General features: G+C 42.4%; 1 protein-coding gene and 1 long non-coding RNA gene across 5 annotated transcripts in view; one reads left to right on the plus strand and one right to left on the minus strand.

The window, feature by feature from the left end:
• Positions 1–24,750, plus strand: part of RIPOR2 (RHO family interacting cell polarization regulator 2) — a 211,576-nt gene that overhangs the window by 65,199 nt on the left and 121,627 nt on the right. The gene's annotated exons all lie outside the window — the stretch shown is intronic.
• Positions 996–24,236, minus strand: LOC132343637 (uncharacterized). Of its 2 annotated transcripts, XR_009492566.1 has the most exons (4): positions 22,724–24,236; positions 21,756–21,942; positions 18,638–19,639; positions 996–18,535 (listed from the first exon to the last, which is right to left on the minus strand). It is a non-coding gene; the product is annotated as an uncharacterized lncRNA (long non-coding RNA). The 2 variants fall into 2 exon arrangements; XR_009492565.1 differs by having other exon boundaries at positions 996–19,639.

Genomic DNA, 24,750 nt, shown 5'->3' on the forward strand with positions numbered 1-24,750 from the left:
CTCCCCTCCAAAGTTGTTATTGGATGATGTAGACTCTACTGAAGACTTTGTCGGAGAGAAGGAGTAAGGGATTTCCAACACATCCCTCACAAAGTAAACATCCAGATTAGGTGTTTCTGTTTTTCATGGTTCCTTCTGCTCTCACCAACAACAGGGCCTTTTGGTTATGCCCTCTCTTTCCCCTGAAGCTTCCATGCCTTGCCTGCCTCAGCTCTCTTCTTTTCCCAAACTTCCTACCCAGGAACTTCAAAGATTATCTCTCTTATAAAAGGCATTTGAACTCTGAGCCTTAAAACTATGCCCAAACTAATTCATTTTGTTTATCCCACAAATACTTACTGAGCACCTACTCTGTGAAGCAGTTCTGTCTTGCTCTGGTGGAGGAGGCAGATGATAAACATGTAATCAATAGATAATTTCACCTAGTAAGAGTAACAAGTCCTTGAAGAAGATCAGATAGGGCAGTGGGAGAGAAAGAGTGGAGCCAGGAGCTGTCTGGGATCGGTGGGAGGGGACTCTGGGGAAGTCTCTCCAGGAAGGGAAGCCTGAAGTAGGAATGTCCTGAGATGAGTGAGCTCAGAAGGATGGAAGAACAGAAATAGTGGAGGGGCAGTGGCCGGATGCTTGGCTGAGCAAGTAGGTTAAAGTGAAGTCACTCAGTAATGTCCAACTCTTTGCGACCCCGTGGACTGCAGCCTACCAGGCTCCTCCACCCATAGGATTTTCCAGGCAAGAGTACTGGAGTGGGGTGCCATTGCCTTCTCCAGAGCAAGTAGGAGAGAGAGTGAAAGGAGGTGAAGTTGGAGAGTAGGGCAGGGCAGGTTACAGGGAACCTTGTCAGCGAAACCCATCCTAGCACTGGTCCTGGACCTATCCGTCCACCTTAGACTGCAGCCTGGTGGCTTAGTGGGCGCCCTGACAATTCAAGTGTACACTGGGTCTCACCTCCCCCATCCCCCCACCCCCCACCACCCCCACACCCAGTGATTCAAAACTGCCCCTCCCATAAAGAATAGTGAATAAAGATTCTTCACTCAGTAAGTCAAAGAGCTTCCTCTGGTTGTTCTAATGCACAACCAGAAGGGAGAACCACTGCTTCTGAGGCCAGCACCTCAGAGTTTAATGTGCACGATCTGTTAACTTGCAAATTCAGATTTTTACCCATAGCAGCTCAACAGGGGAGGGCTGGAGCATCTGAATTTCTCCCAGGTGATCAGATACTCCCAGGTCCCTGGACCACTCTGCATAACCAGGCCCTAGAATAATGGTCCTCAAACTGTGGTCAATGGACCAGAAGTAACAGTATCACCTGGGAGCATGTGCAAAAATGACATTTCCAGGTGGCCCTACCCCAGACTTACTGAATCAGAGACACTGGGGTGGGGCCCAGAGGTCTGCGGTTTAACAAGCTCTAGATGATTCTGATGCAAGCTAAAATTTGAGAGCTGTTGCCCTGGAACACCTAGGTTCTCTCAAAAACTCTGTATACAACTTGTCTAATGATGGGAAGATATTAAGAAGAGGTGGCAAGAATACACAGAAGAACTGTACAAAAAAGAGCTTCATGACCGAGATAATCATGATGGTGTGATCACTCACCTAAAGCCAGACATCCTGGAATGTGAAGTCAAGTGGGCCTTTGGAAGCATCACTATAAACAAAGCTAGTAGAGGTGATGGAATACCAGTTGAGCTATTTCAAATCCTGAAAGATGACGCTGTGAAAGTGCTGCACTCAATATGCCAGCAAATTTGGAAAACTCAGCAGTGGCCACAGGACTGGAAAAGGTCGGTTTTCATTCCAATCCCAAAGAAAGGCAATGCCAAAGAATGCTCAAACTACTGCACAATTGTACTCATTTCACACGCTAGTAAAGTGATGCTTAAAATTCTCCAAGCCAGGCTTCAGCAATACGTGAACCATGAACTTCCAGATGTTCAAGCTGGTTTTAGAAAGGCAGAGGAACCAGAGATCAAATTGCCAACATTCGCTGGATCATGGAAAAAGCAAGAGAGTTCCAGAAAAACATCTATTTCTGCTTTATTGACTATGCCAAAGCCTTTGACTGTGTGGATCACAATAAACTGTGGAAAATTCTGAAAGAGATGGGAATACCAGAGCACCTGACCTGTCTCTTGAGAAACCCATATGCAGGTCAGGAAGCAACAGTTAGAACTGGACATGGAACAACAGACTGGTTCCAAATAGGAAAAGGAATACGTCAAGGCTGTATATTGTCACCCTGCTTCTTTAACTTATATGCAGAGTACATCATGAGAAACGCTGGGCTGGAGGAAGCACAAGCTGGAATCAAGATTGCCGGGAGAAATATCAATAACCTCAGATATGCAGATGACACCACCCTTATGGCAGAAAGTGAAGAAGAACTAAAGAGCCTCTTGATGAAAGTGAAAGTGGAGAGTGAAAAAGTTAGCTTAAAGCTCAACATTCAGAAAACTAAGATGATGGCATCCAGTCCCATCACTTCATGGGAAATAGATGGGGAAACAGTGGAAATAGTGTCAGACTTTATTTTTTTGGGCTCCAAAATCACTGCAGATGGTGATTGCAGCCATGAAAGTGAAAGACGCTTACTCCTTGGAAGGAAAGTTATGACCAACCTAGATAGCATATTGAAAAGCAGAGACATTACTTTGCCAACAAAGGTCCATTTAGTCAAGGCTATGGTTGGACTGCAAGGAGATCCAACCAGGCCATCCTAAAGGAGGTCAGTCCTGGGTGTTCACTGGAATGACTGATGTTGAAGCTGAAACACCAATACTTTGGCCACCTCATGCAAAGAGTTGACTCATTGGAAAAGACCCTGATGCTGGGAAAGATTGAGGGCAGGAGGAGGAGGGGCCGACAGAGGATGAGATGGTTGGATGGCATCACTGACTCGATGGACATGGGTTTGGGTGAACTCTGGGAGTTGGTGATGGACAGGGAGGCCTGGTGTGCTGCGATTTGTGGGGTTGCAAAGAGTCGGACATGACTGAGCGACTGAACTGAACTGAGTGATGGGAAACTGGTTGAAGAGAAAGAAAAGCAATGAGCTGATGTAACTGGCCACCTGTAGAAGCAGGCAGGAGTCAAAGGCACTGTCTCTGAAAGGTGTAACCCTATTCAGTATTGTTCAGGCAATTGATACCTTGATGTAGTTCGGGTTTCTTATCCTGGGCTCTACGGCAGGTTAGCTGGCTAGCTCTGTGTTGCTGGAGGCTGTCTTGTGCATCAAGACAGCCTACTGTTTATGGCAGGCCAGGGACTGGGGTGCAGGAAATGGGACATCTGGGGCACACAGTTTAAGGAGGCACTTGCTTTCAGGGACCTGCAAGTACTGGTCCATCATTTGCATGACTCTGAGAGTAAGTGCCTCCTTAAATCGTGCATCCTAGGTGCTTCACATGCCTCACCTCAGTCCTGCTTGTTTTGGCAGCATCCTTACCCTCTTCTCATTAAAGGCCGGTAGCAACCTTCCATTCCCCACCTGCTATTTTTGACCATGAAAAATGTCTCCAGACACTGGGGGAGCACCATCGCCCCAGCTGAGAACCACTGATATAGCCGCAAGCACAAGGATTTGTTACAGACTAAGGTTCTAATCCACAGGTCGTCTGGCTGGAGGTTGGGTATAAAAAGTGCTTCTGCTCAGCAAGGAGTGACCTTATCAGGAGCAGACACTGAAAATACCCCAGAGATGCTCCCCCCAAGCGAGAGAGGGCTCGCCTTCCGTCTTGGCGCCAGTGGTAGCTCAGAATCCTTAAGCTACTGCTTGATAACTGAATACAAATCCTTGATATAGGAATAGCAATTGAAGTCAACCTTGGATGCGCGGGGTCAAGCTGTGAAGTATGAAAGTTCACTGTGTGTCACAGGGCTGGGGTCAAGCTGTGAAGTACGAAAGTTCACTGCGTGTCACAGGGCTGGGGTCTTGCAGATGAGACGTGGGGCTTGGGGGACTCTGAGGACCTGGGTTCCAATTCAAGGGCCTGACATTTAATCTCTGAATCATGTACCTTCTCTGAATCTTCAATTATCTTCATCCATAAAAGAAAATAATGAAAATACCTACCTACAGAGCTCCCTTGAGGATTAAATTACATCTCATATTAGCTCACAGGAAAATAACTAGTATATTCTTTAATTCATGCAGCAAAGTTTCGCCCTAATGGAAGGTTTATGCCAGTTAAAAGAAGGGCCAATTATATGTATTTTTAATATTTAGTTATTCATTCATTTGGCTGCCTCAGGTCTTTGGTGCAGCATGCAGGATCTTTTGTTGCAGTGAGGGGCCAATTAGATGTTGTAAACGAATTTGTAAGTGTAGCAAGTCACCTGGGAAACGTGTACAAGACATGTTGGGAGACCTGTGTTGTAAAGACCACTTGCCTTCCTGTCAGCTGTGTGATCCTCGTCACTCTTGCCAGGTCTCAGTCCCTCAGCAGCAAGATGAAGGGGTTAGAGCAGGTGGTCTTCAGAGTCCTCCTCCCTTCCACTGTGATTCCGTGCGTGGTGGCAGTAGACCAGGTGTCTTTGTCTGTTACACTACCTTTGGGCAATATCTTAGTCCCAGGATTCCCCCTGCATCCTTCTCTCTTCTCAGTGCCCACTTCCACCCTCCCACACACAGCCTCCTCCCAAATCACTCCCCAGAACGCAGTGAAAATGAGCCAATTTCCCGAGCTGCAGCACGCTTCTTTCCCAGCCAGAGTTCTGAGATTGATAATGATGAGACTGGCGTAGGCTTTGCTAGCTTTCCTCAAAGCCTTTCTCAAAGACTGACTAGCTCCCCTGCCTGATTCTGTACCACTTCCCAATGACTCCTTTGGTCAATAACTTGAACCATCTCTAGTGCCAGGAGGGAGGAAAGCACTCACGCCCCTCCAGCCGGCTTCTCCCCAGGGTGTTCAGGGTAACAGGTGGTTACAGAGGAGGGTGATGGTCTGGAGTAGCTCCACCCCTGGACTCCCCCAAAGGACTCATCATGGGAAAAGAGGCAGACCTCAGGGAGCTCCCACCATGTGCCAGATACTCTGCCCTTTAATCCTCCTTGAGAGGTAATGGCATAATCACATACTGAATTAGATACAAAATCTTTGCATCCCAAATCCAGAGGGAGCCAGGTACAGCGCAGTGACTTCATCAAGCTGGTTACTTGAACTTATCTTTCCTGGGCTGTGGGCTGTGGGCTGTGGACTCACCCAACAGTGCTGTACCCTGGATCATGCCTAGTTCTCCATCCTCCTTCCCATTTAGACAGAAATAAACACAGGGATGAGCCTCCCGTGTAACATGACTTCATCGTACATAATTGTCAGAATGAAAACCTCCCGGTTGCATATTTGCACAATGCCAGTGATTACGGTGATTAAATCAATCAAGCCCAATTTCATAATCATCAAATGTATAATTTCCCATCTCGACAGGGCCCCAGCACATGGCATCCCAGCTGTCTGATACAGGAATCAAAAACACAGTATTAAACAAAACATTTGGGGCTAGAGTTAGGTAATTTGGTAAACTTAATGCCATATTAATAAGGGTGATAAGACAATAAAACTCCATGCAGATTTTGTATAATGACAATTAAATATCTGGTTTGTGATTTCCCCAGTGGTGACTTACTTCTGTAGCTCAAGTGTGAAAAACATTCCCACTCCCCCAAGAAATTGCCCCGCTGAGTGCTTTATTCCCAGAAAGAATCATTCAGTCAATCATATGTATACTTTAATTATATTATTATTGCTGCCATTATATAAGGAGCTTTGTAAGATGCCTTAGCGTGGGTTGTGCAGAAAGCTTGATGGCAATCTGTCCATCTGACTTTTATGTGCTGATTGATGCCTCAGGGGTCCCAGGCTAAGATCTTGAGCATCAAGATCTCTTTAAAGCACAGAGAACTTGAGATGGGAAGCATGACTTCACAGGCTCTATTTCTTCTCCATAGCTAGAGAGAAGAAATTGTACCAGAGCCAAGGGAGAAAAAGAAAGATTATATACTGCTTATTGTGCCTTTCACCTAATCCCATTCTGTTTCTCTACATGAGGCAATCATTTTCTTCATGCTGCAGTTGATCGTGTAAAAGTTTCCAAGTACTCAGTTTATTCAGTTGTGACAATCAGAGATCCTACAAATTTCTAGAGTTTGAAACTCTTGCAAGACAAAGGAAAATTAATTTATCCAGAATTGTGATGAGTGATTTTGAAGGTTACTGATTAGAGTAGGGAAGGGGCATATGGAGGAAGGGGTTTGGGCAGTGGCCATCAAAGTTTAACTTCTAGACCTCGGTAGAAGTTACAGTGGTATCTGCCTTATACTAATTCATTAGCTATATATTTGTTTTGCATATTTTTCTTTATGTTTTATTTTACAATAAAGCAGTCTTGAAAAATCACTGATCTGCAGATAATTTGTAAAAGCATTCCCCGTCTTAACTGGACTGAATGACCTAAAGATTTCTCCTTCCAAGGTAGGCAGAATGATGGTTCCCCCAAAGATGTTCATGTCCGAACCCACAAAACCTTCCGGCCTCCTCTACTGAGGTCTCCAGAGCCAACCAAGGAAGGAGTTAAATGTTGGAGGACTAGATATTCCTGCCCCAGTGGAATTTGGAGCTCAAATTCTCTCCCACCTGGCCTCAAACAGAACAGAGGTATTATGAACCATTCTTCCATTTCCAGACCACTGAATCCTAAAACATTAAGCAAATGCAGCTATTGACTTTTCTAATATTGCTCTTGAAGATTAACGGATGTACTTCATTCTCTAAATTGTGAGGTTTTCATAGAACTAATGTGGCCAGAATTGTCACGTTTTTACATCCACCCATGGACAATCTCCTGTTTTAGCTCTAGGTTACCCTTTCTCAAATGCTATTCTTTAAGTAGTCTCAAAACTTAGCACAGTAAGCAAACATGAAGTCTCTTTTCTCTCACCTCTCTCAGGCAATGTATAATACCATGAAAACCAAATAAAAAGATGGACTATGAAAGAAAACTATGCTTTCTTGAGATCAACTGCCTCCTTTAACAATTAACGATGTCTCTTGGCATGTTGACTAGATTAATTAATTAGAGATTGCAGAGTCCTTTAAAAACCACAACTCTGTATCTGTCATAAATATTATGACAGACTAGTATATTAAGTATTGTTAAATGATGCTAATATTCTTCCTTTTAGCATCTTTCAAATAGGTTTTTATTCCCTTAGTTTTTATTCCCACAGCCCCTGCCCTAGATACAGGCCTTATCATCCCTTATAATTAGTGCCCGCTACCTCCAAACTCTCTTTTCGCCAAACCACAATTTATGTCACAAAAAGAACAATCCTAAAATAGTTTTTTTATTTGTCTCTCCTGCAAGGCCTTCAGTGGCCACATGGAACCTATAATTATAAGTCCAAAGCAACTTATTTAACCAGCAAAACAGTAGATGGAAAAGAATTCCAGTTGCACGATATTCTTATTTTCCTTATCTGGTGCTCAAGGTCATTACCGCACTATGTATGCCATTGCATATTGCCCTGCCACACCCTTTGAGAACCTTCCACCTCAAAGGCCAGTTCACACAATGAGTTAAGAGCATGGGTTCTGGCACCAGACTGCTCAGGTGGGCATCCCGCCTCTGCTCCTTGTGGGCTGTAAGACCTAGAGCAAGGAGATTCACCTCTCTGGACCACACTTTCTTCATTTATAGTGGTAGTGTTAGTTGCTCAATTGTGTCCAACTCTTTGCAACCTTATGGACTGTAACCTGCCAGACTCCTCTGTCCATGGAATTCTCCAGGCAAGAAATCTGGAGTGGGTAGCCTTTCCCTTCTCCAGGGATTGAACCTGGTCTCCTGCATTGCAGGCAGATTCTTTATCATATGAGCCACCAAGGAAGCCCTCTTTATTTATAAAACAAGGCTAATAAAAGCACCCACTTTCCTGGGTTACTGTGTAGATTAAATAAATTAATACATAAAGTTCTTAAAATAGCACCCCTGCCATACAGTAAGCACAAAATATTAAATAGGACTTTTGTTACTTAGTGTTGTAACCTCAGCACCTAGCACACAGATGGGGAAACTGAAGCTTATAGACTTTAATGACTTGCCCTAGAGCTGCCCGATGAGTCCAAGCTGGAGTTCCAGTCTACACATTTGACTTCAGAGCCCACTCTCTTGACAACCACATTATCCTGTATCCACCTCATCCCCTGGCTTCACAGAGCAGGGACTCCTTAAACCTTGCTCCAATTGCTTGCTAAAATATCTTGAACATTCTAACTTTTCACACACAGTTTGCCTGGCCTGGAATACTCCCTTCTCCTACAAGTCTCCCTAGTTTCTTATCAGTTCAAAGTGTTCCGTAGTGTTCTTCCTCTGAATTTTCATGGCTCTTTCACTGCCTGTAAAACTCACTGGCACTGACCACATCCTGTCTTGTTTTGTAACTTGTCTTTTTTATGTGCCTTGTTTCTCCAACAAGACTGTAAATCTGTTGAGGATGGACTTTGTTTGCCTTACGGTTCTTTGTGTTCCCAGTGGGGACTAGGATGGCGCCTTGCCCAGAGCAGACTCTCCTTAAATGTTTGCTGATTGATAAATGGGCACAAAAGCAGCTAGAAATGGACAAAGCATCCTCTTATTCTCACCACTGCCCCTTTTGGGGCTTTAGCACATCCTGCCCCTCACTCATGACTGTGAAACGAGGAAGGGCTTGGGAGATGGAGGTTAATAACAGGCATCCTCCATATTCTTCCCTTATGTCTGTCACATCTGGTATCTTGGTGCAGAGGGAGCATCTGCAGATGAGCTAAGTGCATCCTTTTCTGGAGGTGCAAGAAACCTAGAGAGGCATCTTTTTTTTCCCCCTCTGAATTTAGAACCATATGAAACTTAGAGAAAATAGGCAGAAGAAAATCAAAATAACACCTGTACTACAGGAAATGCAGACACATTTCCAATGTAGACAAAGACCAGGTTGGACAGTGTGGCTTAGATCTCTTGGCCAAGTGATGGGTTAATCTCCATCCTCCCTCCTCCCCAGAACTGGGCAGACTTACCCGCCCGGTCATAAGCAGCACTGGACAACTGCTAGCCCCCCCCATGGGACACTGCCCTAGGACAGTTTAGTGTGTGGAAGAACAGAGGACATAGAGGCAGCTGGCTCTAAAGAGGAGACAAAGAGGATGGTTGGAGCATGCTCAGAGCCATCTTCCAAATTCACCGATGAACTCAGTCACTCCTCCTCCACTGAGAAGGCTGAATGAGGGCGGGATGAGGACAGGGGCATTTCTCTACTGTGTGTCCCTCTACATGGAAATACAGAATCCAGGAAAGAGAAGCTCCCCTGCGATAGCCTCCATCTGTCTTCACGCATCAGGCTTAACCATTATTTCCTTGGTCAGCCAGAAGTGAGGCCACCCTCTCAGGAAGAATAGTCAGCAGTCTATTAGAGCAATCGATCCTACTCTCATAGGACCAATCCCCCATTCAGTTCAGTTCAGTTGCTCAGTCGTGTCCGACTGTTTGCAACCCCATGGACTGCAGCACGCCAGGCTTCCGTGTCCATCACCAACTCCTGGAGCTTACTCAAACTCATGTCCATTGCATCAGTGAGGCCATCCAACCGTCTCATCCTCTGTCATCCCCTTCTCCTCCCACCTTCAATCTTTCCCAGCATCAGGGTCTTTTCAAATGAGTCAGTTCTTTGCATCAGGTGGCCAAAGTATTGGAGTTTCAGCTTCAGCATCAGCCCTTCAAATGAATATTCAGTACTGATTTCCTTTAGGATGGACTGGTTAGATCTCCTTGCAGTCCAAGGGACTCTCAAGAGTCTTCTCCAGTACCACAGTTCAAAAGCATCAATTCTTTGGTGCTTTGCTTTCTTTATAGTCCAATTCTCACATCCATACGTGACCACTGGAAAAACCATAGCTTTGACTAGACGGACCTTTGTTGGTAAAGTAATGTCTCTGCTTTTTAATAAGCTGTCTAAGTTGGTCATAGCTTTTCTTCCAAGGAGCAAGCGTCTTTTAATTTCATGGCTGCAGTCACCATCTGCAGTGATTTTGGAGGCCCCAGAAATAAAGTCTGTCACTGTTTCCATTGTTTCACATCTATTTGCCATGAAGTGATGGGACTGGATGCCATGATCTTAGTTTTCTGAATGTTGAGTTAATCCCCCATTACCAACTACTTTTCCTGAGTGGATACTCCTAGGACCTGTCACGGGCCTAGATTTTGTTCTGAGAACATTCTGGAATGAATCAGAATAATATTTCCATGGCCACCTGTTAAGGGTTGAATTTTGTCCTCCCTTCTGTCTTGGGTATTCCTTTGGAAGAGGTGTATGGATTCATTACATATTCGACTGTATTGTCTATAGATTATAAGATAAAGTCAAGCATGTATCTGCTGATACTTTTTAAGTTGACCTGTCTTCAAACTTAGAAATGTCTCTTAATAGTAGTAGGCTTCCCTGGTGGCTCAGATGGTAAAGACTCCTGCAATGCAGGATCCCTGGGTCAGGAAGATCCCCTGGAGAAGGAAATGGCAACCCACTCCAGTAATCTTGCCTGGAGAATTCCATGGACAGAGGAGCCTGGCAGGCTACAGTCCATGGGGTTGCAAAGAGTTGGGCATGACTGAACAACTATCACTCACTTTGTCTTCCCCAAAAGATTGAAGTCCTAACACAGTACCTCAGGTGGTAACCATATTTGGAAATGGGGTTATTATAAGTATGATTAGTTAAAATGAGGTTATACTGGATTGGTTATATTGGTTATACTGGGTGGGCCTGTAATCCATACACTTTTAGAAGATACAGAGACACAGGGAGAGAGTGCCATGTAACGACAGAGGCAAAGATTGAAATGATGTGTCTGCAAGCCAGGGAGCGCCAAGGACTGACGGGAGTCCCCAGGAGCTGGGAGGAAGCATGGAACAGGCTCCCCTCAGAGTCCTGCCAACACCTTGACTTCAGACTTCTAGCCTCCAGAACCAGCAGAGAATCCATTTCTGTGGTGTTAGTATTTTGCTACAGCAGCCCCAGTAAATTAGCATACCTCCCTGTATCCCCAACTGAAACTTTTTCTCACCCCAAACTCTCTGCAGACACATTCGTAATGTAATTCATCAACATCAAAGAAATAATGCTCCATTAAGGCATGGATTGCATTTCTTGGGAATGAGAATTCTCAATAGCCAAATTCTGAGAAATCTTTACTTTCTTCTTTCCAAAGTTGTATTCTTTCTTCCTAGCTATCAAAATAAGGATTCGACAAACTGGGAAATAACTAAGAAAAAGAGATTTATTTTGTTTTACTTATCTTATGCTTATAAAAGTTGCTTATTTTGGCTTTCAGAAAGAATTTTATTTCCACTTTACATTCAAGTAGCCTTTTTTTTCTGTGCAAAAAGATCAAATGGATTTTAATATTATATTAGTTTTAAGCTTTGTCAGCATCCATCCATCCTTAGACCATTTTCAATTAAGGTGTATGTGCAAATTCTGTTTTGCTCACTTCAACATTATTTAGTATGTGCATTCATGTGACTATCAGACCACAGTTATTATTTAGCATTCTATTTCACTGTAGAACCTAGTTTATTTATCCCTCACCTGCTTTGTGGGCATTGAGATATTTTTCCACTTTTGCCTATAGTAAATAACATATCTTTGTATGTAGTTTTTCTACTCCTAGAGTATTTCCTTAAGTTTTTTCCCAAAAGATCTCACTGGGTGAAACCATTAACAGTGTTACCTGTTACCAAGATACTCTCACCAAAGACTGATACAGTTGACTGATACAAGCAATGTCCTCTGAGGAGGGAGTTCAGCATTTAAAGTTTCATTTGGCACATGTGTAATACCAAACAGTATGTGCTTCTCCAGAAACCTGGACAAGATTTTAAAATTGGCATTATAATCAAATAACTCCTGGAGCTAAACTACATTTATTTCCTACACCAACACAAGAGTAACTTCTCCCACGTATCTGACACATAACATCCTTAAGGGAATTATTAGCTATTTTTAAGGAGCTTCACTTTACTTTTACACTGAAATTCAGTATTACTTAGTTCTGTTCTCATAAACTCTAAAACAGCAGGACTTGAGAGGAGACTGGCTGTTTTCACAGGGAGGAAAAGATAAAGGAATGACTTGATCTTATGTCAGAAAGGATCCCCAGCTAAATTCAACTCAACTGAAATGTTTGGATCATATGCTGTTTCTAATGAGCTACTGCTTTTTCTATTAAAAGGAGGAGAATTGTGGATTTGATGTTCTTTCTTACTGTCTTTCGGTAATTTGGGGAAGGAAAGTATAAAGAATAAAACTATGCATGCCAAGACAGTTCAGATGGGGGAATTTTTCAACAAATGGTGCTGAATAACCACATGCAAAAGAAAGAAGTTGGACTTTTTCCTTACACAATATGCAAAAACTAACTCAATTTGGACCTTAGCCTAAATGTAAAAGCTAAAGCTACAGATTTCCCAGCAGAAATCGTAGGAACAAATTTTAATGACATTAAAGGATTTAAATCCTTTAATGACTAAAGGATTAGGCAATGGTTTCTTATAAAGCACAGGTAAACAAACAAATGAAAAATTTTAATTACATCAAAATATAAAATTTTCTGTATCAAAGGACACCATCAATAAAATATAACCCACAGAATAGGAGAAAATACTTGCAAATCACACATCCCATAAGGGGCTTGTGTCTAGAATATGTAAAGAATGCTTACAAAGATAAATAACCCAGTTTTTAAAATAGGCCAAGAATTTGTCTAGACATTTACCTAAAGAATATCTACAAATAGCCAATGACAAACTGCCCAACATCATTAGTTGTTAGGGAAATGCAAACCAAATCTACAGTGAGATACCACTTTACACCCACTGGGATGTGAAGACAGACAATAGCAAGTATTAAAGAAGATGCAAAGATGCTGAAACTGTCACACATTGCAGGTGGGAATATAAAACGGTGTGGCTTTGGAAAACACAGTTCCACACAAAAAGGTATACAGTCAGTGTTCACGGCTGCAATCTTCTCAAAAAGTAGAATAAACTCAAATGCCTACTAACTAATAAATGTATAAATTAAACGTGGTGCATTCATACAATGGAATGTCATTCAACCATTAAAGGGAATGAAGTACTGTTACATGTTTTAACAAGAATGGACCTTGAAGACATTACACTAAGTGAAAGAAGCAAACCACAAAAGACTGCATATTATATGATGGCATTTATGTGAGATGTCCAGAATAGAAAAATCCCACCATTTCTACAGAAAGTAGCTAAATGGTTGCCTGAGGCTGGGTGAAGTGCAAAAACTTGAATAGGGAGTGACTACTTACTGGTACAGGGTTTCTTTTTGAGATATTGAATGTGTTCTAAAATTAGGTTGTGGTAATGGTTGCACAACTCTGAATATACCCAAAACCATTCAACCAAATACTCTAAATGGGTACATTTTATGGTATACAAAACATATCTCAATAAAGCTGCAAAATTTTTTTAATTTGCCTAATCCCACCACTAGAGATAATGTACTTAACATTTCCCACATCTATAAACTTTGCAGATCTCCCTCAATAAGGGTTTAGTGAGTGGTGAAGGAGGATGTCAGGTTGTGTAACTCTAGACAAGTTATCTTTTCCCCTCTGCATATTAAGTCTTATTGTTACTTGTTGTTTAGTTGCTAAGTCATGTCTGACTCTTTTGCAACCCCATGTACTGTAGCCCTCCAGGCTCCTCTGACCATGAAATTTCCCAGGCAAGAATACTGGAGTGGGTTGCCATTTCCTTCACCAGGAGTTCTTCTCAATCCAGGGATCGAACCTGTGTCTCTTGTATTGGCAGGCAGATTCTTTACCACTGAGCCACCAGGGAAGTCTAGTCTGTTTATTATCTGCATTTGAACCAAAGCCGTAGATGGTAATATGGGAGAATTACTAGGTTAAGTCAAGGGCCAGACTGTAATCACTGAATCCCCTTCTTTTCACTGTTTCTCTAAACAGTGAAACAAGTTCAAGGAGTCAAACTCCTTTAGAGGAAACATCTGAATCCACCTGTTTGTTTCTCTTCATCTCATTTCTACTGCTCTACAAGCGACATCATTTCTCACCTAGATTGTTGCTGCTGCTGCTGCTGCTGCTAAGTCGCTTCAGTCGTGTCCGACTCTGCGACCCCATAGATGGCAGCCCACCAGGCTCCCCCGTCCCTGGGATTCTCCAGGCAAGAACACTGGAGTGGGTTGCCATTTCCTTCTCCATTGCGTGAAAGTGAAAAGTGAAAGTGAAGTTGCTCAGTCGTGTCTGACTCTTAGCGACCCCATGGACTGCAGCCTACCAGGCTCCTCTGCCCAGGGTATTTTCCAGGCAAGAGGACTGGAGTGGGGTGCCATTGAGAACCCTTAAACAGTTGACTCTGCCCACACTCTTGCCCTCCTTGACATCCATCCTCTACCTAGCAGCTAACCTTTCTCCTGCTTAAAACCCTTCTCTGTCTCCTCTGATATTTAACTGCAGTTAGATTTCTGTAAAGGGACTCACAAGATGATGTATTTCTGTTGACCCTTCCAACCCCAGGACCTTTCACGTCCCTCCTACCCTACCCCACCCTCTGTCCCAACCACACATCATTTCTTTCAGTTTCTATTACATAACATTCTCTATTGCTCTCTTTTCTAGGACTTTATACTGTGGCTCTCTCCAGCTTAACAATTTCTACCCCCACCTCCCTCTCACCACTCGCAGTTCCCATCAGGAGTCTCTGTTCAGTCTACTCTTCATTCTTTAGGAATCATTTGGATGTCTCTTTCTCTGAAAGTCTTTCCTGACTCTCACGGCCCTTGCTAAGAGCTCTCACAGAACCCTGTACTTCCCCATAATAAATAACATTTATTGCATTAAATGGAAATTGACTATTGACTTACCCCAACCCCCTATTTACCAGCTAAGAGACTTTAGGCAAGCTACTTAACTTCTTCATGTTTTCATATGAAAACTGGAGACTAAAAAAAAAAGTACCTACCTTATTGCCTTGTTATAAGGGTTAGATGAGATATTTCTAAATCATTAAGAACATTGCCTGGCACATAATAAATCTAGACTTTAAGCCTCTAGAGATGTTTAAAATCTTATTTACTGTTGTATTCCATATAAGTATCGTTGAATGAACAAGTATAGCAATCAAGTCACCAAGTAAATATACAGAAAACTCAAAGCTAGTTTAGATTTTCAAGATCCAGGAGAGATAGCAAATACTAAATAAAACAAGTTTCAGGGAAAGCAAGAGAAGATAGAAGCAAGAACAAAGGTAGCAGTTAAATCACTGGAGAAAGGTTACTCAATGAATAAAACTTGGAGGGCTGGTTACCATTTGGAAGAAGCTGAATTGAGAATTTATCCACAGCATATAAGTAATTTTGCACATAACTATGAATGGAAAATGAAAATCTTAAAACAACTATGTGTAAACAAAACTTAGTATTTGTCTGATTGTCGGGTATAATAGATCTCTATAAGCGTGACATAGAAAGTAATACTTCTTTTTTCAAAATTTATTTATTTTTAATTGAAGGATAGTTGCTTCCCAATATTGTGTTGGTTTCTGCCACACATCAAAATGAATCAGCCATAGGTATATATATGTCCTCTTCCTCTGGAACCTCCCTCCTGTCCCCACACCTCTCTAGGTTGTCACAGAGCACCAGGTTTGAGCTCCCTGTGTCACACATCAAATTCCCATTGGCTATCTGTTTTACATATGGTAGTGTATATGCTTCCATGCTAATATTAAAGTAATATTTCTCATTAAATATTTAACATGGGGAGATGTTCTCTATAAGAGCTCTATTAGAGCTCTGTAGATGAGTTGTTAGGAACTCAGCCTCCAGAGGCAGACTGCCTCCATCCAAATCCTAATTCTGTTGGTTACTGTGATGTAAATTTGGATAGTATACTTAGTTCTTAGAACCTGGGTCACCTCATCTAGCAAATGGAGACTGTCATCATAATAGCAACTATACAATGTGTTATGAGAATTCAATGAGATAAGATTCACATATCAAAAATGACATAGAGTGATACCTAACAGAACCTATTTTTTCTTGTAGTTTTACATATATATATATATATTTAATTGAAGTATAGTTGACTTACAATACTATATTAATTTCAGGTGTACAACATAGTGATTCAATATTTTTATAGATTATACTCCATTTAAAGTTATAAAATATTGGCTATATTTCCTGTGCTATACAACATATCTTTGTAGTGACTGAACGTATTTTAATAAAATAGACATATATAAAATTATGTCCAATGGTTACATCTGAGATGGGGTTATAGGTATTTCATTTTTCTTCCTTTTAGCTGTACTTTCTATTTTTTCTACAATGAGCATTTACTGCTTTTAAAATAATAAAAATATTTTTTAAGTTTCAAAAATTATTATAAAATCTCATTGTAGGAGACTATTTGCAGTCGTGCAAGAAATATTCATCATCTATTGTAAGAGGAAAAAGATTTATAAAATAGTATTTACAGAATAATTTACATTGTGTGAAAAATACTTATTTAATGTACAGATGGTCTGTATTTTCTCTGAAATAAGAAATAAGATACAAAGAATGACTTAAACTTTGAAATAGCTGTGGGGAATGAAAAGGGGCTGATTAGAGATGTATCTTTTTATTATTTTGTCATCTTTTAAATTGGCATATAATTGCTTTACAATGTTGTGTTAGTTTCTGCTGTACCACATGAATCAGATATGTGTATAAGTTTATCTCCTCCCTCTTGAGTAGAGATATATCTTTAAACAATGTGTGAGCTGAGATGAAAGGCTTACCGTATTAAAAAGTTTACAATAATAGTATGAACTGTTGTGGCCCTTAGTGCTCAGAAGTGCAGGTCAGGAAATAGAGACAGTCTAGCCTAAGGCTGGTGAGAGGTGACAAAGGAAAATATCATGCATAGGAGAAGGTCTAGAAGGTCATGCACCAAAATACCAACTGTGGTTATTTCCAGCTGTTGGGATTATGGTTGTATTTTAAATTTCCATCTTTAACTTCTCTTGTCTTTCTCTCTCTCTCTTTAGTTGTTAAGTTGTGTCTGACTCTTACGACCCCATGGACTGTAGCCCACCAGGCTCCTCTATCCATAGGATTTTCCAGGCAAGAATACTGGAGTGGGTTGCCATTTCCTTCTCCATGGGATCTTCCTGACCCAGGGATCAAACCCAGGTCTCCTGCACTTCAAGCAGATTCTTTACCCACTGAGCTACCGATTAATTTTTGAAAAAAACAACAACATGAAATTATTAAATTGTGCAAACAAAAGTAAACCCTCTGCAGAACTTGTCATCCAGAGGGAATCACTTGTTAACATTTTGGCCACCATCTTTTTCTCTAAGTGCACGTACACACACGTGGTAGATTGTCACTTATAACCTGCTCTCTAAATCAGAATATAGACAGTCACAGAGCCTAGTTGTGTTGTTTTGTTTTTTTTTTTTTCCTGGCTATTAAGTCCACATACGCCACATTAGGAGGAAACCTCTTAAGTTCTGGCCAGCTACCAAACTGTCTAAAAATCTCAGGGACTTTCTCCTTCCAAAGGGCATAAATTTTGCTATCAATGCCAGGAATTGTGGGAATTGGAAGACGTCATCAATCCAATTCATGCTGTTCATTTTGTTGCCATGCGGTGTCGCTGCTGAAGACAGGGCCTGCACAGTTCAACAGATGACACCTCTTACCTGATCACCGGGTAAGGGGTCCTTGATCGCCCCAGTACTCACCCACCCTGCTGGGGTGTCTCGGCTTGTTTTCCATTGCCCAGTCAACACCCTGCCAAGGATAACAATTGTGCCAGGGTGTTTAGGTCTGAAGATACTGAGTAGAGATAGAAAATATTATTGAAAAAGAAAGAGCCACATGCTGAGTTCAAACCAACCCCACTCTGTGTATTCTGGTGCTTGTGTTGAATTCAGGTCATCACGCTCTCCTCAAGGTAATTTTATTCCAGGTGGTGGGGGGTGTCTTACTGTGCTTCCCCACTAATTCTAATACCCAGCATTTCCCCTGCTGTGACACCACATCAAGTATAGGGTTACTAATTATTTACATATGTGTACATCTTCTTTCCCAGACCAAAAAAGGCTCTCACAAAGCGGACAGCCAACATTACATTTCTCTGTCCAGTGTCATGCTAAAGCCAACTCAGGCCTGTTAGCAAAAGTCAATTGTTAAATTTTCAGAAATGTTGTGAGCTGATCCTTACAAACAGCTGTTATATAAAGTTAAGTTACATAAATGTACAATTGAATATATTGACAACAAACTTAACAATTACCCAAAACTTATCACTTCCTAGTTACCCCCATATAACTAATGAATACCTGTACACTTGAGGTTTCTGCATCTATTATACCTGTAGGATTAAAACACAATATCATGGTGTGCTACTGTGTGTCACTTCCCAGCTTTGTGTTCAGTGATGCCATCCATGTTGGTAACCTGAAATCAGTCACAGTAGGGGTATTTCCACTATGAAAATCAACAAATACTGCCAATCAGTTCCCCCTCACCCCGCCCCGAAGCTAGTTCTTTAACCTTTACCAGCATGTCACTGATAGTCTGTGTTCCCAGCAGCTAGAATGGCAGGGTGCCCAATGAATCTTGGGTGGATGGATGGATGGATAGATGGACAGACGAATGGATGGATGATGGGAGAGAATAATGGACAAGAGGCACATTTCAGAGCCTTGGAGACAGAAATAACACCCACGAGAGGATGTTAGCTAGGTGGGGCATTTAATTTTCTGCTCTTTCCCTTGCAGCCTGCCCAGCCAACAACCTCAGTTGTTCTATTTCCTTCTTTGTTGGTTTCTCATGTTATGTTCTTTCATATTGTGCAAAAGAGTGCAATATAGCACAGAAAATGTAGTCATCCTATTTCTGAATTCAATGTTGCCTCATCACATTTCAAAAGAGGCATACATTTTTCATTCTAGCTCATTCCACTGGAGACAGTGGTGTGGCAATGCACACTGTAGAATACAGGAAACTTGCCATTTACCACTCACTACATATTTACCACTAGATCCAGCGGAAGGTAAGCAGGGGTGGAGTCCTTTGTGGCAAGGTTATTTTTACCACAAGTTCCGTTCACATGTGCCATCTATCCCAGTGAGTGCAAAGAATAGGGAACTAAATATTACTACTGAAGCAAAGTAGTCTGTGTGTTAGGTAGGGGCCAGCGAAAATCTTATCCAGAAAATACAAGAAGGAAGGAAGGAAGGTCTGAACTTTTTCTCACCAAAATTTCATAACATTCCCACGAAATTACCCTTATACCAGTTTTTAATATTTCTACTAAGAGTCTTTTATATAGTTTTATTTTATGGTTTAAAAAGAAGAGAGGAACCAAGAAAAAGACCTTCAGGGGCAGAAGCCTGAGGCAAAGTGGTGGAGGAATATTTATTATAAACACTTGCTCTGGAATTCCTTATTAAACACCACGAAGGGGATCCTTTTATGGAAGTCTTACCTTTGTCAATAAAATCTGACAATGTCTCCTCTAGTGGTGGACAGGTAACATTGTGTAAGACATCTGTTTAACTGTAAAATGCATGGATTAGCTAATTAATTTACATGAGAAAAATCAGTCCCTCTGTCACCAGGGCACAGGGTCTGCAACACAGGTTCTTCCGAATGTTCAAAACCAGATCAGGTCTCGTGTGTTTCCACCCTGTATTGGGAAGTGGGCTAAAGTTCGTTCATGGGCAGAGCTTTGTTCCCAGCCATCCTAACACTACATGACCCAGTGCCCACCTGCTGCTCTCCCGGGGTCCTCCCACACGTTGATAGGAACCTTCTAAAATCTCTGATCTCAGTGAGATCAGAGAACTTCAGGGAATCCTTTACTCATTCATTTAGAAAATGTCTGCGGAACACTGGTTCCTACTAGGCTTGAAATGAAGACGCCAAGGTCTTATTGACCTTTGCCCTCTGGGAATCTCCCGGTCTAGCAGAACAGACCGGATTAAAAATGAATACATGACCTAGATCCTGCAGCGTCTGTGCTTGTTGTGTAGAGTTGTCTGCTTGTGCTATGTACTATGACATATCAGAGGTTAGCATAGCAAATGAAAGATTTCTGAGAAATCAGCCCCAATGCAACAAACTCTATTCACCCAACTCTGTCCCCCTTGCCTGTGAGATATCTCCACAGTGGGGCTTTTTTTTTTTTTTAGTTGAATATGTTTTCATGTTTGTGGAAGAGTTCATTCATTCCTTGAAAACTTCTCTGGCATGGCTTCCCCAGTCTTGACTCACCTGTTTTTTGAAAGTGTTTTGACTTGCTCTAGCAACTCTGCCCATCACGTGTGCCTGCTGCCTAAGGACCTAGATCCTTTGTCCTAAATCTTCCCATCGATAACTTGAGGGCAGTCATACTGAACTCTCTTAATTACCTCATCAAAAACTCGGAAGAACAAGTGACAGACACTCCTCAATTCCTTAGGAGAAACATGCCTTCACTGGCATTAGAATTATCTTCATAAGGAAAACCATGAGACCCTAGGGAGGTGCAAAAGCTGAAACAGGGCCCAAATTTTCCCGAGGGTGAGGAAAGGATTGTGGGTGAGGAGGGAGGGAGGAAGAAAAGAGAAAGAATCTTCCTTTTAAACACACGTTACCTCTCCCCTCACAGAGTTACCTGGTCCAAACAGGAGCTTAACAGAATTAGTATTATCAGATAATATCTGTAATCAATATTAGTTCATACTTTTGCAAAAAGCTTTTCTTAGAGACAGTCCAGTGAAAGAAACACCACCAGGTGCTATTCTAGGAACACCTGGTGCTTGGCTCGGCACCCTGCTCCGCGGGAACATCAGGGACGAGTATAGGATTCTGAACGTAACACCCGAGCCCTGTGTACGAACCAGGCAGCTGGCTGCATGTGCAGGTTTTACCACCAGGTCACATTTAGGTCAAGAAGTAGAACTTCCGCCTCCACTCCCTCTACCCCACCACATGCAGTCCTTGACACCTCCTCTTTTTTTTTTGTACTTTGTTAAAATGATGAAATTTTGGATGAAATTTTATGAGAAATGATCTCACCTATCAGCTGAGAGTTTAACATTTTCCCAGTGGCTACCCTTCCATGGGGTGGACTGGGGCTGCCACCCCCTGCCCCCACCGAGGGCAAGGGTGACTGTCCTCCTCAACTCTCGCTAACCTCTGGGGGCCTTTCTTCCACCTCAAGGTGGTTCAGGAAGCAGCTGCCTGTCACCCCACCACCACTCCAGGTTTTCATGATATTAGCAGACAGGAAGTTGACATTTATACTGTTTCTGCCATGTCCACACAGGACAAAGCCTACCTACTCACATCCATTTATTTACCCCTGACCCATTTTCTCCAAATTTGCTTGCTTCTTCGCTGACGGAATGACTAGAAGCCTGGCCCAACAGAACTACTTCACAAAACCTGACTGGAAGGTTATCTGAGGAGCACGGAGACCCTTTCCACTGAGACCCTTCCCCTATACCGAGGCTGAACTTTTGGGGATTTTGGTTTATAGCTGTTGGGCAGCTCAAGATAATGGAAGAAGTCTCTCAAACCTGCAGTAGAAAATGACTTTCAGAACCTCCCCACTCAGGACAGTTTCATGAGGCTTGTGTTTTCGCTTTTGATTCCTGTGTGTTTGAAGGGCTGGCTGCTTTCTGCTCACCTTGCACTAGAAGCTGCAGTGCTTTTTTCTTCTTGCTTTCTTTCTCCTCCTCTGGCCTCATCACGTCTTGGTCTCCTCCTCTGGTCTACGCCCTTGTTTATAAGGCTAGGTTCACTGATTCAGCTCTGTTTGTGGTCTGAGAGAGGATGGGTGGCATTTTCAACCTGTTGTCACACCCAATATAGCACTAGGGAAAAAAAAAAATGGTCTTACTTTGAAGAGGTAGGTAAGAGGGATTGACACAATTGTGAAGAGATGAAACAAACCATAGATTGTTTTTTAACACCTCTCAGCTGAAGAGAAATCTGAGAGCAGGAACCAGAGGGAGTAGGATGGAGAGGAGAGGAAAGAGGAGCCCAATGCCTCAAAATAAAGGTCCCTCAGTCATAACAAAATTTCTCCATGGGCAACCTGAACTCACAATTAAAGAGGAAAATTTTTTTTGAAATGTGCATGCTGATTAATAACTACAAATTCCCGTGGGCAATAATTTGAGAGAGACAGAGAGAGCTGCCCTGACGAGGAAGCTCAGCTCATCCCCTCACTGCTCCAGGTTATGGCCATGGTTAAGTACTGAATTTAGAGTCACAGTGACTTTTTCTTCTGCTCCTCCTCCCACTCCTCCTCCCCCTCCTCTCCTCTTCCTTTTCTTTCATCTTTTCTCTCTCTATCTTCCCTTCCTCCCTCTCATCCTCCCTCTTCCTCTCTCTCTCCCTCTTCTCCTTCTCTTTCAGCTAGCTTTTTCTTTTAGTTAGAGGCAAGAGACTAAATGGTAGCCCTGTTTTTTCCACTGAAGTTCAGAGCAGCTCAGTGAACTATAAAGCACCAGCACTGGATCACCCTCTTTCTCTACCAGCTCAGTGGTATATTTTGGGCACACTCTTTTCAGGGAGGGAAGCGGCTGGCGATACCCCACTTCTTTAGAGGGAAAAGCTTTGAAACCACAGTCAAGTTGCTAGATTGGGGACCTGGAAGAAGAGTTTGTTGTTGTTATTGTTCAGTCACTTGGTCGTGTCCAACTCTTGGCGACCCCACGGCTGCAGCACGCCAGGCTTCCCTGTCCTTCACCATCTCCCGGAGCTTGCTCAAACTCATGTCCATTGAGTCAGTGATGCCATCCAATCATCTTATCTTCTGTCATCTCCTTCTCCTCCTGCCTTCAGTCTTTCCCAGCATCAGAGTCTTTTCCAATGAGTCGGCCGTTTGCATCAGATGGCCAAATTATTGGAGCTTCAGCTTCAGCATCGGTCCTTCCAATGTATATTCAGGATTGATTTCCTTTAGGATTGACTGGTTTGATCTCCTTGCTGTCCAAGGGACTCTCAAGAGTCTTCTCCAACACCACAGTTCAAAAACATCAATTCTTCAACTCTCAGTCTTCTTTATGGTCCAACTTTCATATCCATACATGACTACTGGAAAAACCATGGCTTTGATTATACGGACTTTGTCAGCAAAGTGTTTCTCTGCCTTTCAATACACTGTCTAGGTTTTTCATTGCTTTTCTTCCAAGGAGCAAGTGTCTTTAAATTCTGTGGCTGTAGTTGCCATCTGTAGTGATTTTGGAGCCCAAGAAAATAAAGTCTGTCATGATTTCCATTGTTTTCCCCATCTATTTGCCATGAAGTGATGGGACCAGATGCCATGATCTTAGTTTTTTGAATGTTGAGTTTTAAGCCAGTTTTTTCACTCTCCTCTTTCACCTTCATCAAGAGGCTCTTTAGTTCCTCTTTGATTTCTGCCATTAGGATGGTGTCATCTGCATATCTGAGGTTACTGATATTTCTCCTGGCAGTCCTAATTCCAGCTTGTGATTCATCCAGCCTGGCATTTCGCATGACGTACTCTACATATATGTTAAATAAGCAGGCTGACAATATACAGCCTTGACATACTCCTTTCCCAATTTGGAACCAGTCCGTTGTTCCACGTCCAGTTCTGTTGCTTCTTGACCTGCATACAGGCTTCTCAGGAGGCACATAAGGTGGTCTGGTATTCCCATCTCTTTAAGAATCTTCCACAGTTTGTTGTGATCCACACAGTCAAAGGCTTTAGAATAGTCAATGAAAAAGAGTTAGAAAATGGGAACTTTGTCCCTCCTGCACAGGACTGCACTCTTTTTCAGTAGACAGGATGCATTGATCGTCTTTCCTTTTACCAGGCTTTGTTTTCACTGATCCTCTTAATTGTGATTTACACTTCAAAACAAAACACTAACGGAGGAAGGAGCCTGCTAAGAAACAAAGGAGGAGTCGTGATTTTTTCATCCGTGATTCTCTATTTTCTCCATCCAAATGGTTCAATTCATTTAGGTCTTTCGGGGTGGCTTCAGCAGGTCTGAAGCTCATCTAAGGTGAGTCGGGAACCTGGGAGTCAGTTTCAGTGTGCCGAGGGCTTATCCAGGGCCTGCTTCTGCCCTGCTGTGTTCATATAGCACCCAGAGCCAGATTTCTGAAATTCAGGAAGGCTGACATTTCAAATCAAGGAGTGTTTTGGGTATCCTCCCACAGAACCTTAAAAAAAAAAAAAATACAATCTGGAGGTACTTTCCTCCCCAAAGAAAAATATTCTTCCCTTAGCGTCATGCTTCCTTTTCTTTCCGCTTCCTTCCTTCCTTCAGTGTGGTTTTTGAAAGAACTCTTTCCCCAGATTGTTTTTCTGTCCTCTGTATAATCAGGGGTCATGGAGACATATCTATTAAAGGGAAGCCCAGTTTGAAAACTGGGAAGAGTTTTCAAACACATTTAGCCAAAATCAGAATACAGAAAGTCCCAAATTTCAGCTCCTTACTTTTGTTGCTATCCTGGAGGAGAAGAAATTCTGAAGCTAAAAAGAAACCAGTCAGGAGATGATGAATAGATCATAGCCCACAAAAACAGTACATGCAAATGAATGGAGCTCCCGGGCCCTCCCTCTGCAGATGCCCAGACACCATGCGCTCCAGATTCCATAGCTTTACTGGGTCCTCGACGCCTGCTGTACTTAACTTGCACCA

This window comes from Bos taurus, chromosome 23 (genome assembly GCF_002263795.3).
Source record: "Bos taurus isolate L1 Dominette 01449 registration number 42190680 breed Hereford chromosome 23, ARS-UCD2.0, whole genome shotgun sequence".
In the NCBI taxonomy this organism is placed as follows: domain Eukaryota; kingdom Metazoa; phylum Chordata; class Mammalia; order Artiodactyla; family Bovidae; genus Bos; species Bos taurus.